This window comes from Ambystoma mexicanum, chromosome 1p, assembly GCF_040938575.1.
Source record: "Ambystoma mexicanum isolate Mex_15411 chromosome 1p, UKY_AmexF1_1, whole genome shotgun sequence".
NCBI lineage: Eukaryota > Metazoa > Chordata > Amphibia > Caudata > Ambystomatidae > Ambystoma > Ambystoma mexicanum.
The window spans coordinates 353,068,129-353,086,336 of NC_090921.1; positions in this window are offsets into that span (position 1 = coordinate 353,068,129).

Genomic DNA, 18,208 nt, shown 5'->3' on the forward strand with positions numbered 1-18,208 from the left:
TTGCTCAGCTCACATCTTCCTTGAAAAACAGCTTTAAATCTGCACATTTATTTTCTTATGCATTTTCCAAGAACATTGCACAACCTGTGCTGGTACTATTTCATAAACTGAGCTGGCATGTACCATTGTTCTGTACCAATATCTTACATCAAAGAGCTATGGAGTGAGTTGCCTTTAACATTAGTGTGGGGATAGATTAGTAATTTAGGGGTCTTAGTGAGTAAGTACATTGTTAGTCTTATATTTCATTGCAATTCAGTCCATATTACCATGGTGTGGTGTCCAAATGATAACAACAGCTTTTATATCATGCTGAATTCACACACCCCTTTTACCAAGTCATTTACACCACTGACTGACACCAGATTCAGGCCAGAGTCTCACACCCAAGTCTCACACTCCTTGTTCTCAAATGGGATCATTCTGACCTAGCTAAAATTCAGAGCCTACTTTTTCCTTACATATACTCCCACCTTTGTATCTGTTAGGACTTGGCCTAATTTCACTGCAGAAACAAGCAGTAATCATGACTTCAGTTCCATTCAAATATGTGATCATGTGCAAATTATGAGAAAATAAGACATTTTAGAATATTATATGTAACATCATTCACAAATGTTCATTACATCAAACACCATGCAATTGGTACCCAACATTTTCAAATAGCTATTTTGAATATCTTTTCTTTTTCAGATTTGTTTTCATTCTTCTTCATCTTTTGATCTTTTCCCTTGATCACCTTCGTCTTGTTTTTGACTTTTTTCTGATCTTTTGTCTGCTTTTGTTTTTCATCTTCTGAATGTTTTTATTTTTTTATATTGTTCTAAATAAATAATTAAAATGCAGTTAACATTAAGCCCTTTTGCTACCCAAAATGAAGAAAATAAGAATGAAAATATTAACTTGTCCATAATGTTCATAGTGTCTATTCTATGCTTGTATGGCTGCATTAGTCCAACCGCTGCAACGGATATTTTTAGGTCAATGTCTCAGTTGAAAGTAACTTAAGTCAGGGAAGCATATGACACATAATATGAAATATCAAATAAAATGTCCTTCAATTTGTTGGTGTTATAAGTGACTTAAGGCCCAATGCTGATTGTGGACATTTTCAAAAAGGCCTGTGCCCATGCCACAGCTTATTTCAAGTGAGGAAAGCTTCCATCCTCAGAAGGTGGGACTTCCTTCAGGGGTCTCCATCCGCTTTCACCTTCTTTTGTCCTTTAAGAAAATCTATACATGGAAGACGGAATGTAAACTCAAAATTCGTATTGGTGAACATGAGAGCTGCCTTAGGAATAAAACACTCACTGCTCCAATGGTGGGACATAAATGGGAGGAATTGAAATGGTTGGTACTCAGGAAAATATATTTGAGTAACTATAAAAGGTTTGACAAACTGAGGCTTGAAATAGAAGAAATCCATCTGATATTTTTAAATAAGAGGCACAAAATTGGAATGAACGAAACCATTGAATGGAACAATTTAAGCAAGTAAGGCCAACACCCATGAATCTTAACTAAGAGATGTGCAGGTTGTGTAGTCAATATACTTAATGGGTGGAAATGACGGTACCAACATGCACAGGCACTGAGTGAACCTATTCAGATGTTTGTAAATGCCTCATTAGAAGGCTCTTAGTGCCATAGGAGCTGAAAGAAATCTTATCTGGCACCTTTGTTAAAAACGATTCTTGAGCCTAAGGTCTTGACCAACTACCGCCCTATTGCAGGGCTTTTATGGCCAACAAAAATCCTTGAGGAATTTGCAAGTATACAACTTCAGGATTACCTGAAAGCTAACAATATCTTAGATTTCCATCAGTCTGGCTTTAGGCTGGGACATTGGACGGAGACCGATTTACTAAAGGTATGGAACGACCTACGGGAAAATGCCGACAATGGTGACATCAGCATGCTAGTCCTGCTTGACCCGTCAGCAGCTTTTCACACTGTGGACAACAATATACTTAGCTCTAGGTTAACCTCTGTGGCACAGGTATTAGAAAAAGCAATGAAGTGGTTCAACTTTCTTACTAACCGATTTCAGCAAGCTGAGACTGGACAGTATGTTTCTCAAATGCTGACAGTACCTTGTGGTGTACCGCATGGGTCGTCATTGTCACCTGTACTATTCAATTTATATATTCATTATGATATGATATGATATGATATGATATGATATGATATGGCATTTATAACGCGCCTATACACAAGTGTTTCAAAGCGCGACGAGGCAAGGGAGGAGGAATAGAGGAAAGACAGACAACGATCTTACTAGGCCAAGTGTCATTCAGATTGCGCAAGTGCAAAGGAAGGGGGAGGGGGGAAAGTGCAGTGCATGGGATAATAGAACAACAAGATAAACGGCCAGCAGGTGGCAAGTGCAGGGTGAGTGCAGAAAATAAGTGCTAGTGGGGGGACTGTCGGGATACAGAAAACAGTCCACAGGTGCAAGGGTTGCCAGGGTGGCAGTGCAGGCGTGCAACTGGCAAGGCTAGGGCCCAAGATAAGATGGGTGCTTAGTTAACCAGTGCAGTTTCAGAAACAGCCAGGACATTAGCAGGGGGAGAGAAAGCAGAAGCAAAGAGGAGGGTTTTCAGGTGCTTCCGGAACCGCAGGTGTTTCTCCTCAAGTTTCAGGGAGGCAGGGAGGCTGTTCCAGAGGGAGGCCCCAGCCGAAGAGAGAGATCTGCCTCCAACCCGTTGCTTGGAGAAGCGACTGACCCTGAGGGAGTTGGAGGTGAATGAGCGAAGAGCTCAGGAGGGAAGGTATCTAGGAAGAGAGAGTTGAAGGTATTGAGGCCCCAGACCCCAGAAGGCCTTGTGGACGATGCAGAGGGTTTTGAACTTAATCCTCACAGCCACCGGGAGCCAGCGCAGAGATTTCAGTCCTGGAGAGATATGATCCTTGGGCTTGAGGCCAAGGGCAAGTCTTGCAGTCCTGTTCTGGATGCATTCACAGTTAATCTTTGCGGAATTTTATCTTCAGTATGATTCCTATGCAAATGATACCCAGATCCATGTCAGCCTAAGACAACCTTTGGAGGCAACAGAGCACATTCTAAAGTGTGCAGACAGAATCTGTCTCTGGATTCTTGAAAACAAACTTCAGTTGAATCCAACTAAGATCAAAATTATTATATTTGGCTCATAAAATAAACTGGCCAAATATTTTTCAGATACTTTCCTGTAAATTCTCTTTGGAATTGCTTCCGAATTTACTGACTCTGTGAAGAATCTAGGATGTATCTGTCATGATGCCTACCCCCGGGCATCAGGACCAAGGCCCTCAGCTCCGGGAGCAGGCATCCAGAAATTTGTTTAAACCTCAGCAGCCCCGGCTAGAGGCTGTCTGGGTTCAGTCCTGGCGCCTTAGGCGCCAGGCTCATCACAGAAATCAGTCCTGGCGCCATAGGCGCCAGGCTCATAGACTTTACTTTCCTGATGCAGACCATGCTGCAAAGGAGTCCAAGCCTACATGAGGCCTGGATGGGACTATTTTGTTACAGGGACTATTTTTTACTTGGGCGTGGCTCTAGGGAACTTCTTACCTGGAACTACTTTGGAGGCTATTTAAACCACACCTGAACAGCAGTACATGCTTCGCGTTATTCTGCATCCAGCAGCGTGACGCTCACCGTGCCTGCAGCCAGCATCCAGTCTTCTGCCAAGCCTGCGTGCCTGCAGCCGGCATCCAGTCTTCTGCCACGCCCGCCTCGAATCCGGAGCTCCTAGAATAAAGAAGAGGAAAAGGACAAGGTTAGAAAACAAACTTATTTCAAATTCCTCACCTAATTCCGGAACCATTTCATCTCCGGACCTGGAAAGTACATCAGTCCTGCACGCGTCGCTTGGCCAGCTCCAGCACGGCGCCATACTCACCAGTTCTCACTGCATCTTTTGATCCGGCACTGTCTCCATCATTTATTCGCCGTAATCCAGCACCTAGGGGACACAAGAAAAAACAAGGTGAGCCAAGGGAATCAACAAATACAACCTCTTACTACCATAGATTTACCTGATTTACCACCGGCGGTATTATTCCATAACTCTCCACATTTTCATATGCCGCACCTGTAAAGAGGGAGAAAAACAACACATTAACATATGCAATAGTTACCGGGCGGCGTTGGGTAACACAGACTCTTACCTGAAAGCCAGCAGCAGCTACGAGACCTTTTTCTCACGAACTCAGTTGCAACTTAAGGAAGGAAGGGGACAAGAGTGAACATCGGGCACATTGAACTCTTTGAACTTGATACTTACCAATCCCGCCAGGGACTTCAGAGTTAATACTTACCGGAACTCTCCCAACGGCTGCAAACCAGTGAAGTATCTGGTATCTAGGCGCCCCTGCAAGACACGCAGGATGGAGAGCGCATCTTTTACGAACATAAGGTGAGGTTACTAAAGGGATATCGGAGGTGATTAGTGGGGGAGAGCGAGATCAGTTGGGAGGCCATCACTAAAACCCACAGGTGGTTAATCCCTGGCTCCACATGCAGGAAAATACTTCTTCGGGTCCAGCAGACAAGACTAGGCGGGCCAGTCCAGACAGTCATCTCTGCACTACGCATCACGATGAAGGAGACCGCAGCTGTCCGGGTCCGATGGACACCCCTGTGGGGTCCCGGTGAGCGTAACAGTATCGGGCAACTTGGATTGCAATATACAGGTAAGACAGATTATTAAATCTGTATACTTCCAATTGGAGACCCTAAGACCCCTTCTCCCCCTGATATCTGAGCATGACTGGCCAGCGGTGGTAGGCACCCTAGTCAATGCCAGGCTGGACTACTGCAATGTGCTTTTGGTAGGCAGTCCTAAATATCAGCTAGAGTGCCTTGCAGTAGCCCATAACTCAGCAATACGCCTACATTTCTCCTTACTTTTGAAGTCGCCAGTTTCTGAATTCCACAGAAGTCTTCACTGGCTGCCGGTCCAGCAGTGGATCCAATACAAGCTACTGTGTCTTGATTTAAGGATTTTTCATGGCCTGGCGCCACCATACTTAAAATCAGAAATTAAGACCTATAACCCTACACGCTGCTTGTAATTCATGGACCAAGGTTTTCTGTTGATCCCACCTTCTAAAACCACTTGTTGGGGTGACAGACGCTGGAACTTACTTTAATCTCACCTATGACAGATTGAGTCCCTGGCTGTTTTCAGGAAGAAATTGAAAACATATTTGTTTGTATAAATCTAAAATACCTGCACTATAATGTTCTATTTCCTTTTTGGATATGATCTGTGCCTAGATGCAGCTTGCTGCTTGGTTCCAATGGATATCAAAATCAAACTATCCAGGTGCTTGAGCTCCAAATTTGATACTATGGGAAAGTAAGCTCTCACTTTGTTTTGAGGAACGTAAATGATTTATTTCTGATTGCGTTAAGTATACCGGTACACGATAGTGGTGATACACAACCACTAGTCATGGGTCTAGTTTACCACTCCAAGATGGCCACCAGAAAGTAAACTTTGTAATACATGCGAGCGAGGAAGGTTGCCAAGTACGTCTATGCGAATATAGAGATCAGTGCATATTCTCACAAGATTTGAGTCATTTGACAAAGGTTGTGGTTACCTCGGTGTACTGAACAGGAACACAGCAACTATGCAGGTAAGAATTCTTAAAATGTTTGTGCAATAATTAGTAAGCCCTGAGTGTATCGCTCTACTAATGTCAATATTAGACACCAGCTTTTCTTAAATACTTTGATGCCGCTTTGTCGTCTAATGAAGCACTTTTCGAGATTAGTATTTCTGTATTTTGAACAGCGGCCGTATGATAAGTACTATTTAAACTTCCAGAATGGAGGACAACACGATCCCCGCACCGAAAGGAGAGTAACTTAAGCAGAGTAAAATACCTACTAAGAAGCACACATACTCAACACCCGGTTGGACAGAGCCAAGTAAGCACCATTTCATTATTAGGTGTATACATCTGAGAACTGCTGTATTTTTTAGCAGCCTCTGCCACCCTCTAGTGTTTCTTCCACAAATTGACTATCAAAAAAATCTAGTTAGACCTGAAGGTCATAATAATTGCTTTGCAGATGCCTGCCATTATTCATCTTCTGCCACTGGCCTATGGTGATAGTTGAGAGGAAACAATTTGTGAAGGAGCAACGTTCAAGTTTAAGACTAACGCTCCAAGTAAGTAACTGCTCTAAAGAGTTGTTTAACGCAATTGAAGAGTATGTGACATTGTTTGTCACTGACCCTTGGTCCTTAAACTTGTGTACCCATGGGAAGAGAGTTATGAGGGAAATTAAACTCCTCTAGAAGACCTATTAAAATCAACTACAATAGGTAAGTGAGTAAGCTAATGGCGGCAACGCATTCATTTAAGACCAATATCTATTCGAATTTAATATGTCAAGTAAATTATAAAGAACAACTAATAAAGAGCTGTTCATATGTGTTTCATGAGTGAAGTTTTGTCACCACGACAACACTGAATATAAAGAGAAAGCCCCTGAAGAAGTTCCTATAACTATATACAGTATTTTGATAGAAATGAAACATGTTGGGTTATTCTGAAGGCTAAAGAATGTGTAGTAGGCTGTTACTGGAGCACTTTATTTAAGCTATACATTAAATAAGCACTTTCTTTATGAATTAACAATTGTGTGGGTAGTCTTTGCACTGTTTATGTAAATATTTATTAATTATGTTTACATATGATGTACTGTTTTATTAGGTATTAATTATAGGTTGTATCTTCAACATTTACCTGTAGTTTTAATTGATAGTAGTGTTGTGCTTTTAAATATTAATGAATTGCTAATTGGTTTTGAGAAAAAAGAGAGCAAGTTGATTTTTTTTTCTCTCCACACTTCTTTCAGCTTGGTCTCCTCTACTACTGAATTCTAGCACACAGTCTTAAAATTGGCATTTCCTCTCTGTCAAGTATTTTTTTAAACACATTTTCATTAATGAAACTCTTTTCTTGCTCGACGGCCAATACTGCCTCAATCATTTCTAGATGCCCATTCACATGCAGGCCTGCCATTCTTCTACGCGTATCTCTGCAATTGTGGAAATATAGTTTTCTGTAACTAACTATGCAGCAATGTTTGGTTTGCACTTTCCTCATTTAGATAAAACGTAATGTGTTTTCATTAATCTGGGTCTACCAATTTTTCTTGGGGTCCAGAAAAATCTCTATAGATTTCTTTTCCTTGTCTCTTTGCATTTCACCCTGGCACATGAGAATGACAGGGACACACAGCCATTCTGGAGATACACTTCCACTGCACTTTCTGATTTAGCAGTAGCGTGGCATTCTTTTGCACTGTTGCTTTGAGTCATTACCTTTTTAGGTTTAAGGGTTTGGTTATCCAAAAACCACAATACCACATTTATCCATCAATAAGAGATGATAACGTCCTAAGGCAATTTTCTCATATAAGGAATGGTATCTCATCTATGGTGTGACCACCACTTCCTCTCTCATTCTATGTCTCCCTATCTTGATGACAACTTCAGTGACAGTCACCACTGGTATTTCTTCCCATTTGAAATTATGCATGGTACCTTCACTTTGACTCAACATTACCATGTCTTGGGGGGATGTTTCCTCATTTATGCATTGCATTAATTTCTGGGACATCACGGTTGCCTGGGCACCTATGTCATTCATTGCAAATGTGTTACACTTCTCTTCAATAGTAGTGACTGGTGCATAATGTCTATTCTCACATTCTTCAAGTACACATAGGAAGTGTGAATTATTACTGATTTTAGGGCTTTCTTTTCTTAGACAAACCTGTCTTTTTGCTAGGCAAAGGGACTAATGAAATGACATTTTACCCTCCTTTTTGCTCATTTATTTTTATATTTCTTTGACTATTCACCAGGACTCAGAACCCATTTGACGCGTAGCCACTGACTGCCCCTCTGACTCAGGACCACCAGTGTTCATTCCCCATTCCTCTACTGTTCTTTCCCCATTGTCTGGGTCCTTTCCATTTACCTCCATTCTGGAAGCTATTGATTGTGTATTTTCACAAGTGTCAGGTGACAGAATGTCAGTCATTCATGTGTGATACTTACCTACATTTTGTACGGTTATCAGTCATTTTTGCATCCTGAAAAATCTGTGGCTGAAAATATTCTTCAAGTGACTGACCTGCACCTGTGTCTCGGGGCATTTTCATTTCTGAGAAAACATGAATAGTATTTTGATGAACAGATAAGGATACATTATTTGCTTCTTTCCCTTCATTGATCATTGCTGAGATTTTCAGTGTACCATTAACCCTGCAATGATCCACTTTGTCACATACCATCATCTGATTTGACGGCTTGTGTTACCATCATTTTCACATTGTACATTCTTTTTAAATTGCCATCTATCACGCTGCACTTCAGGTTTTTTATGTTAATTTCTTATTTCCTGTTCCTCATTTCACAGACCCGAATGGTTTGGTTCAAATTTAAGTTAAACCATACTCCTTTTTTATGTGTATTCATGTTCCCTGTCTTACTTTGATTTGTTTGCTTTCTTGGTTTTGACTCACTAAGCAAGTCAGTGTTTTCATTCAATGGTAATTCATGGTCATCTGTGTTCTCATTATGGCAAGTATGACTAACTAGTCACTTGTCACCCCGTGCAAGATCACTCCTGTGACATTATGAACGTTGTTGTTTGGTTTTGCACTGCACACAATTTTCCCATTTGCTCAGACAGCATTTTAACTTGAGCCTCCAAACATTGGAACCTGTCCATGCCCCTAAATGCATCCCTCTGTGGTCTAGGTCGGTAATGGTTGAATTCACCCATATTAGGCCTGTTCTGACACCTTTCAGAAGATTGATTTCTGTTTGTGTTTCCCCTGAATTCCCCTGACACAGGGGGATCATGGTGTAAATGGGGTGACCATCCTTTGAGCATGTCCATCCTGTGGTGGGAGCTGACTACATTGGCGAGGTGCAAAGTTCACATTTTGTCTTTCATTTTGGTGTGATTGCTCCCTGTGTTGACTTCCATTTTCAATTAACCTATCCACATACTTCGGCCTTTCCTGATGGCCATACACCATTGTGGCAGGATCAAATCTACTCCCGGCCACCAATGTCTGATATGAACCGGGCACCGGAAGTCTTCGCCATTGGGAACTGGCGCAGTATAAATGACTATTTTACATTACATTTCTCTCAGATGTATATTGCTATCCTTGAAGCAACAAGCCAGGCCGTTCAGGGTGGATCTCCAGAGCACTGAGATTGCATGCCTTTTCTGCATTCTTAAAGCCTTGCACCTGAGCACAGACATAGAAACATGTAATTTCTTTCTATGAAGCTACAAGGATTTATTTTACTCATGAAATTTCAATGGTGCATGGTATAAATGAACCGTTGAATGGAACATAACATAACACAACATAACATATCTCAGGGTTTTGTGTTGCAAAGCCTAAAGAAGATTCTGCTACGGTAATTGCAATCACCATTAGCGCTGATTTTGTTATTTATCGGCTCAGATGCCTCCCTCGTGAACATCGGTGGACTGGGATCCAAAAGTGGCCTTGGAAATGTTTTTTAAAGTGGCCACATTTTACCCTGATCCAACAAGCCTGGCTTCCCAAAGTAGGGCTTCAGGGTTCCCCTGAAATTTTGTTTAGCACAAATTAGAACAAAATAGTGCACTTTTAAAAAATCTTTATTTTTCAGTTTTCAAAAATCTTCAACAAAAAATGTATTAATAGGTAACATTTCATTTAACAACATACCACTAGTATTAATGTATAAAGTAGCATTAAGCATTTAAATAACTTAACAATTCCTACAATTCCTAAAATATCTAATAAATCAAAACAATGGGAATATCCAAACTGCATTGTTACCAACTTCAAACACAATTATCATTGTAGCGAATTAATTGAAGTCCAAAACACAAAGAGAAACAAATAAAAGAAAAATAGACAGGACACACGTATACACACTTACACATACATAAATATACGCACAGCGGCCTGTATTAACTTGAGATTGCATGCTTTGTTTGGATTTTCTACCATATAATCTTCTTCTTTGAACCACATAGGTCATTAAATGACATCTAAAGGTCCAAATAGACATCCTCTTGATTCCTCCTATAATACTTACATTTCTCAAAATCTGACAACAATTGCATGTCACTTACCCAATTGTCTACTTGTGATTTTTTCATTGTTTTCCATAGCTTCAAGATCTGTTTCACTGCCACCATCAGAGCCTTGTCAATGCAACGCCTATACTGTCTAGTAACTATGCACCTTCCCCTGTCAGACAAAAGAATCATTGAAAAGGGTGTCCTAGGGAAGCTTATAGACAGGATTGTGTCTAGCCTGTCTAGTACATCTCCCCAAAAGCCATTTGATCTAGAACAATATCAAAATATATGAATCAGAGTTCCTCTCTCATTCTCACATCCCCAGCACGTCTCATTGTCCTATAGATCAAGACTATAAATTCGCGTTGGGGTCCAATATAGACAACCTCTAGTTGTTTGATGTATAAGCCTTAGATTTAAATCTAACTTGCTTCTATAACCTACTCGCTGTACTTTCCTCACTCTTCTTCTAAAATAGTACATTGCATCTCCCTCTGCCAAGTACATTTTAACTTGTCCCATGATTCAATAATGGACTGATCCAAAGGCATTAGGTTAACATAAGTAAATACCATGTGTGTTCAAGACTTGGAAAATGGCACATCCAGAACGTTATTTTTCCATTGGGCTTGGCAGCAATCACAGTCTCTGCTGCAAGTGTTTCTAACTCCTTAAATGTATGCAATTCTCTATCCCACAGACCAAATTGGCTCTGTAGCTCCATGCAAGATATAGCTGCCCGTCTTGTATGACATCAGTGATGTCATCAATGACATTTGTGATGTCATCTTTGATGTCCTGGGTGTTAGTCTTAGCAATGCACGTAGATGGTGCGCGTTATGGTTGCTTAGCTTACCATAATTGGGGAATGTGCAGTGTTTTTTGGTTTCACTGTGAAGTATAACGTCCCTTTAACAAAACATTTTTACTGAATGTACATATATATATACGGCAAGGAACGAAAACAAAGGGGTTAAACATGTGATGTCATCAGTGATGTCATCAATGACATTTGTGATGCCATCTTTTGTGTTCTGGGTGTTAGTGTTAGCAGTGCACAGTGGTGATGGCAGGTATGGGGGCTTAGCCTACCATAACAGGCGAATTTCAGAGGTTTTTCGGTTTTAATTTGAACCATAATGGGGAGGTTGACATTTTTTTTTTAGTGAAGTGCACAGGTTTTTGGTAGGGCAACTTAACCATAACGTCCCCTCAACAAAGTTTTTTTGTAGTGAATTTTACAGGTTTTTGGGAGGGCAACTTAACCATAGCGTCCCCTTAACAAAGTATTTTTTGTAGAGAATTTTACAGGTTTTTGGAAGGGGAACTTAATCATAACATTGTGTCAAAGAAGTTGTGCTGAATATACACTGTCATCATGTGATGTTGGGAGATATGTAGTATAATGTACATACTTGATATACATTTAACATAGAACATACAGAACCCCCTCCCTATTGATATTAGAAATGGACGGACTGAGCGCATGTTTGCGGACGGGGGCGGGCTGGATCAACATTACCCAAAGAGGCAGGGGGTATCTGAAAATGTACTATTGTCTTACACAAAAAAATTGCAACGTTGGTGTGAAATGAAAATGACACATTTAATAACCATGTAGAATGAAATGGATGGTACCATTAAAAAAAAGGATGTCTCCATCGTAATTACTTCACAGAAACTCTGCAGCCTGGACCGACAGTGGATGGACGCTGTAGGACGAAGGGAAATTACATCAAAATAGTGAGTGAAGGTAATTTTTTTGTATGTGTGTGTATTTCTTTTGGTATGTGGTGCAGAAATAATAATTTCTTTCTGTTGTTTTGACACAGAAATGGCTAGTACTTTGTTGTGGCTGGAGGAGAATTTTCCGCATGGGGAAATGTCTGAAAACAGCGACAATAATGGTACACACTGCTCTGCATATGCAAAATAATGATCAGTATTTTATAGGCATTTAACATATGCATATTTTTTTTTGTATAGACCAGGAAAGAAAAGAAGAACGGCCAACAAACGAGACAGAAGAAAAAAGGATGAAAAGGATTGAGTTGAAAATGGACATACTGAATGAGAATTTTATAAGTTTAAGGGAGTTTGTGGAGGACTGTGTGAGAGGAAAAGTATGTTACCATTGTCCCACCTGTACCTGCCCCGCTTCTCCATTCCCTAGTGAACCATCCCCAAACATTCAAGAAGATAATAGACGTTTTCACGAAACATCCATCCCTTCTTCCCCTCACAAATTGAATCCTAATTCCCCTATGTTTGTGTCAGTATCTGCTTCTCCCAATATTTCTTTGGATTGAAGTGTGTGTGTGTTTGGAATGTTTTTGTATAGTAGTTAAAGAGTTTGAGGATTTTTTATTTTTTTTAAAAAGACTTAAAATGTTCGTGACCAGAGCTCCTGTTTGACCTATCCGTAAGGAATGGAATATGGGTGTTGTAAAGGCAGTACACCTACCCTTACTAATATCAAGTAAGATGGAGTTGATGTTTGACCGCACCATCTGTTCAAGTTGTGCATACATAAACATAAAGGGGCGTCCTAAGGACATTATACCTCGCCGTACTGCTTACAAATGAGATGAAACATGTTAGTAGAACATATCAGGTGTCCGGGATGGCTGTAAATGAGCAAAATGGGAGTGTGTTAAGGACAGTATACCTGTCCGTATTGTCCGCAGCCAAAATGGTGCCGTCTGTAGAACAGGCGCGGTGGCCGGCAAGTTCGTAGTCAAACAAAATTGTATGCACATGCGCAGTACAACCGTAAGTATAGCGAACATCGCGCCTGTCCCTAACTGTCTCTCTCACTCGCACTTTGAATTAGTTTGAGAACCCGAACACTGTCCGTAGGACACTTGCGCGCATGTGCAAGTTTGTTACTCTGCATTTGCTGTCCAGCGGACTCCCATTTCTGTTGCGGATGTGTTCAGGACATCATCATGTGACCGCACCCACGCTGAGCGTGTGGTCTAATTTGCGCAGTTTGTGTTCTTCCGTAACAGTACGAAAGAACTTGTAGACACAAGGCAAATTATTGTAGAGTGTAAAAATATAATTTCACATATCCCAGACAATAGCTTACCTGAGGACTTGTTGTGTACATTTTTGGTACCTCTTTGCAGTGATTAAGACGGTCACGAGCTACTCCCCTCCACCCCTATAAATGGCCACACCCCCGAGCGCATATTCATTGTCCTTCTAGCTATAGCAGATTCAGGTGTACTGCCTTTATTGCTGTAGTGACCAAAAGGAAAGTAATCAGTATGGCTTCCATGGCTGCTGTTGGTTCATTAGCCTCTGCACCACCCCCAAACCCACCACCACCATCACCTCCCCAAGGGCCTGCAGAGAGATATACAGGTGAGGATGTAGAGAGCGAGGAAGAAGAGAAGGAAGAGAATGAGGTGGAGGAACTCTGCACTACGAGCACTCGCCGGGAGACGTGGGTGTGGCAGATGTTTTCCGTTTGTGGGAACGTACCAAAAGCACGTGCGAACCTGGTGAGGTGTAAACAGTGTCAGGTGGTGCTGAGTCGTGGGAGACTTGGTGCATACCGCTTTGGTACGACAACCATAAAGCGACACCTCACTTCATTCCACACTGCAGACATTCGCAAGGTGGTGCCATGTGAAGAGCGTAGTCGATTGAGTTCCTCCACAGCATCCTCCGTGTCCAATCCTCTCGCCACAAGAGACACTCCTGTGGGGGAGCGCCTTCCTCCAGCTGCCTCAGAATCCATTCGCAATGCTGTTGACCCTTACCTTTCAAAGGTGACAATAGTGTGTATGTATTGTGATGCAGTACTTTGCAGGGGGGAGAGTTTTTGAAGTGCTTTTGAGGCTACGGTCACGGAGCACCAGAATATCTGCTCGTTACCTAAGTAAAGCTCACCCTATATCTTTCTCTTTCCACTTGCCCTTGCTTATCCCCGTGGCTGGTGTCCCTTCCTTACCCTCCTCTCCTAGTGTGTCGTGTGCTGAGAAGCAATAAACATGAAAACAACAAAAATTATAGAAAAGGCACTTTACAGAGCCGCCTTTCTCAGTTTAACAATAGAAATATGAAGTGACCGTTGTAGACCCCCGCGGAGTTGTGGAAAAGTTCACGGACAGTCGTAGGGAAAAAAAGGAGGGTGCAAGCGGAGCAAACACAAAGAAGTGTACGCTGGGAGTAAGTGGTGGCTCTGAAAAGAGCCTTTCGGTGGTGTGTTGTGTGGGTCAAAAACTGTGGATTGGAGAAAACGGATTGTCACATAGGTTATTGTGAACCCAAAAGAGGTTGCAATGTGTTTTGTACATTGCGAAGAAAAATTTGCCAGCATATGTCAGATGGACTCCATCTCTGCGGAAAATGAAAGAGCTGCAAAACAAACTGTTTTCATTGTGGAATGAGGACATGCCAACATCTCTTAAAAAGGCACAAACAGCCTTATTCACATTGCGTCTCGCTTTCTCCATTTGTGGACCAAAAGTAGAAGAACGCAGCCATATTTGTCTTTGTGCAATACGGGAAAAAAGTATTTGACAATTTGGAAACATGTCCATGAGCTTCGCAAATCCTTCCTTCATTGCAAATTGCAAAGAAATTCCAGAGACATGGCCCAAACTGTTTCCTCTGCAATGAATTATAAGTATATCTGGAGGACGCTCTGTCAGTAAAGTAACACAGAGAGGTACCAAGTCCAGCCACCTCATGCCACACATGCCATGCCAGTGCACTTCCACATGAGGAAATCCCAGATCTGCAGATAAACTGCAGCTTTCTGCATGCACCTTCAACCAATGTATCCATGAGTCTCCCAAAATCCAGATAATCTGTTTTCGAGTACACAAAGCCATGGCTGTGTGGTCTCCTGTCAGGGAGAAGACGGTCTTAATAAATCTCGCTGTTCACAACATACCTACTGAACTTTATTGACCAATCCCTAGCTCCGCTCATTCTCATTTGCATGAGTCTCCACCCCAGAATCCCTGTTGGTGATATGCGCTGGCTGCAAAGTACCGCCATGTCTGCGAACATGTATAGGATCAGAGCGTGACAACGGTACATTAAAGTATTATTCCCCTTTTTCCCCTTTAAGGTGGGCTCTGAAAAGAGCCGTATTTTTTTTTGGGCAGATACCTTACAGACATCTGTTATTTTGTTTATTTCTTTTTATTTTTTGTCCTTACTTTACTCCTACAACCATTACAGAACCTTCTCTAAAGCAAGCCTTACGTTCCAAAAGAACATTGCATTTCCCAAAGAAGATAGCGCAACACCATCTGCTTCAAAATAATCTGCATTAAGTGGAACGATTTTTTCATGGCTGCAGAAAAATATACCAGCTCGTAACATAAAAGCACCCATGTCGCGTTTAATGATACATCTCCCAATACTTTGATCTGGACAGAAAAAATAATTGTTGTCCCATTTTACTCTAGGAAGTAAACCAGAAAAAATTACTTTCGCAGTTGGAAAGATGTTCATGAGCGCTTGAACCAACGGTTCCAAATCTGCCAACAAAGTACGTGACCTCACGTAGCCCAAATGGCAAGCACTGTAGTGCAAAATTTCCACATGAGGAGAGGTCATTGTACATATGTCTCTGCAAACTTGCAGAATTACCGCAACATTGGCATCAGTCTCAGCATTCCACACCACCTCTGCTCCTCTCACATCGAAATGGTGTGCCACATGCCTACTCTCGGCATAGTGTTGTAAGCCATGGACAAAAATGTCTCCAAGCACCAAAACCCTGACCCTCTCCACCTCTGCCATCTTCAGTGTACGCACTGTCTTTTGACACAAAAGAGTAATGCGAACATCTGATTGGCTGATGCCTACAGTCCCCTTTCCATGCAGGATTTGCTGTAGAAACCCGTATGTGACACGCCCTACCCGCGGACCGGCGTTGCCTACATGCGGCACATAACTCTTACCGAGTCCTTCCACCCTTTCCACAGCTGTAGCAAATCGAGTCCCTCATTGGACACAACTAAGCAGTCACAAAACCATCCACCAATCACATTGAACATCGCTAAATCTAACTCCGTCATCAACATTGCGCATTTCAAAATTACTGTCGATAATTCTGAATGTAAGTTGCATATCATTGCAAAGCACCTACTTCACAAGCTACTGTGCAAGTGTTGCGAATTTCTAGGTACAGCTCCATGCATTCACACATGCATGAGTATAGAGTACAGGAATGTATATTTTAATCAGAGAGCATGTGCAACCCTTATGATTTAATTTAAACAAATTAATGCTGCTAAATGTGCATAGGCAATACATACCAATGCTCCCCCTTTTCAGTACAAGTTATCTGATTTTTCATTGAGAAACCGCACAACTTCTTACTGTCTTCCGCATAACCTATACATACGTTGCAAGCATGCCTATTTCGGACGAAACTCGATTTTGTACTTGAAAATGTCAGAGTTGTGCACTGTGTACGGCCTACATTAATGCTATTTGCAATGTAATCGTATAAGAAAATTAAACGCTCCCGATTGCTGTGGTGACATCTCCCTCTGAGGGTCTCCCGATTTTTCGGCATCGTGCTTTTAATTTGCAAGTAGAACATTTTTTCCCATCTACTACTGTGCCCTATCGCTTACAAACCTCTCTCCTATAAATAGTACACCTTGTAAAAAACAAAAAATTTTCATAACCTTAAATTTGTTAGCAATTTTGAAGGACTTGTAAGTAACATATTGCAAATACCATGCAAAGGCTGCGCAGAGTGAAGTGAAATGCACACATGCACTGGGTTGAAATATGAAAGGAGAATGCTCTGACGAAAGATGCACAATTCATGTGTGCAGTATCATCACTGCTGTAAACACACAAGGTAATTAATTTTGTTTTTTTGAATCGCAGTGAAGACTCCTCTCCTGAGAATCAACAGCATCTACACTGCAGACGACATATCTGAAGAAACCTGGTCATTTTGCAAAACAAAATAAGTACAGTTCTACCTTTATATTGTAACTAGTCCTCAAAGAGGCTGCGTGGGTTATTTGTTTAATTTGGGCACCAAAGCAAACATTGATTTCTGAGCCATTCTACCTACAAATATCCATTTATTGAACAAAGAATAACAGGCAGAATGGCTCACGAATCCCTATGTGTTTGGAACTCAAATAACATACGTAATCCTTAGAAGGTTAGATTTAGAAAATAAGTTGCTGTTGCACGTTTATGGCATTTCGTTTATTACTAATGCTTCTCGTCTCCACTAGCCCACTTTGTACTCTCATCTGAAGCACATTGTAGTGGTATACAAACAGTAAAATAGCCTTACCAAATCGTTGCAAGAGTCCAATGCACATTCACACACCATGACAAAGAGCTTCTCCATCAGACTCATGCATGCATGCACACAGCACACAAACATTGTTCAACTGACCAAAGTATGCCTTATTTTTTTCAACAGACACCAAAGAATGCCTACCAAAAAGCAACTCCGTAGAAAGGAACGCAGAAGTAGAGCAAATAAAAATTAAAGTGCCCAATCTAAGCATCCATCTGTTGAAGAGTTTGTAGAGAATGTTGGAACAAACCAGCTAATGCAGTCGGTTAGCAAAACAAAGGAAGCTTCAACTACCGGAACTTTACCTCCTCCATCAAAATGTGTCACAAAACACAAAAATGTTGGCAAAAAATAGGCTACCACTACAGCTAACAATGCTCCTAATAATCCTGATAGTGTGACAAAAACCCATAGTAAAAAAAGTATTTTATCAAAAATGTTTCGTCACAGAGTCCTTCAGAATCTAGTAAGAAGAGGACCTCATCCTCACCCCTTAAAACCTACTGTAGAAAGTTAATCCTACAAGCTCTCGTGGACAGTGCAATCCTTCTCAAAAGGAAGTTGTTTATATTAGTGTTAAAAAGGATGAAAGCACTAACAAAACTAAGTACTAAACTACTAAAGTAACTCAGCAATAAACGGAATGTGAACAAAAATTATTTCTTAAATGTTTGTGGTGGTGAATGGAGTCACACAACAACCACAGAACCATATTTTAATGAAGAAGTATACAAACAAAATCAAACAAACACAATTGCCATCCATAGCAGTGGACGAGGGTATGAGAAAATC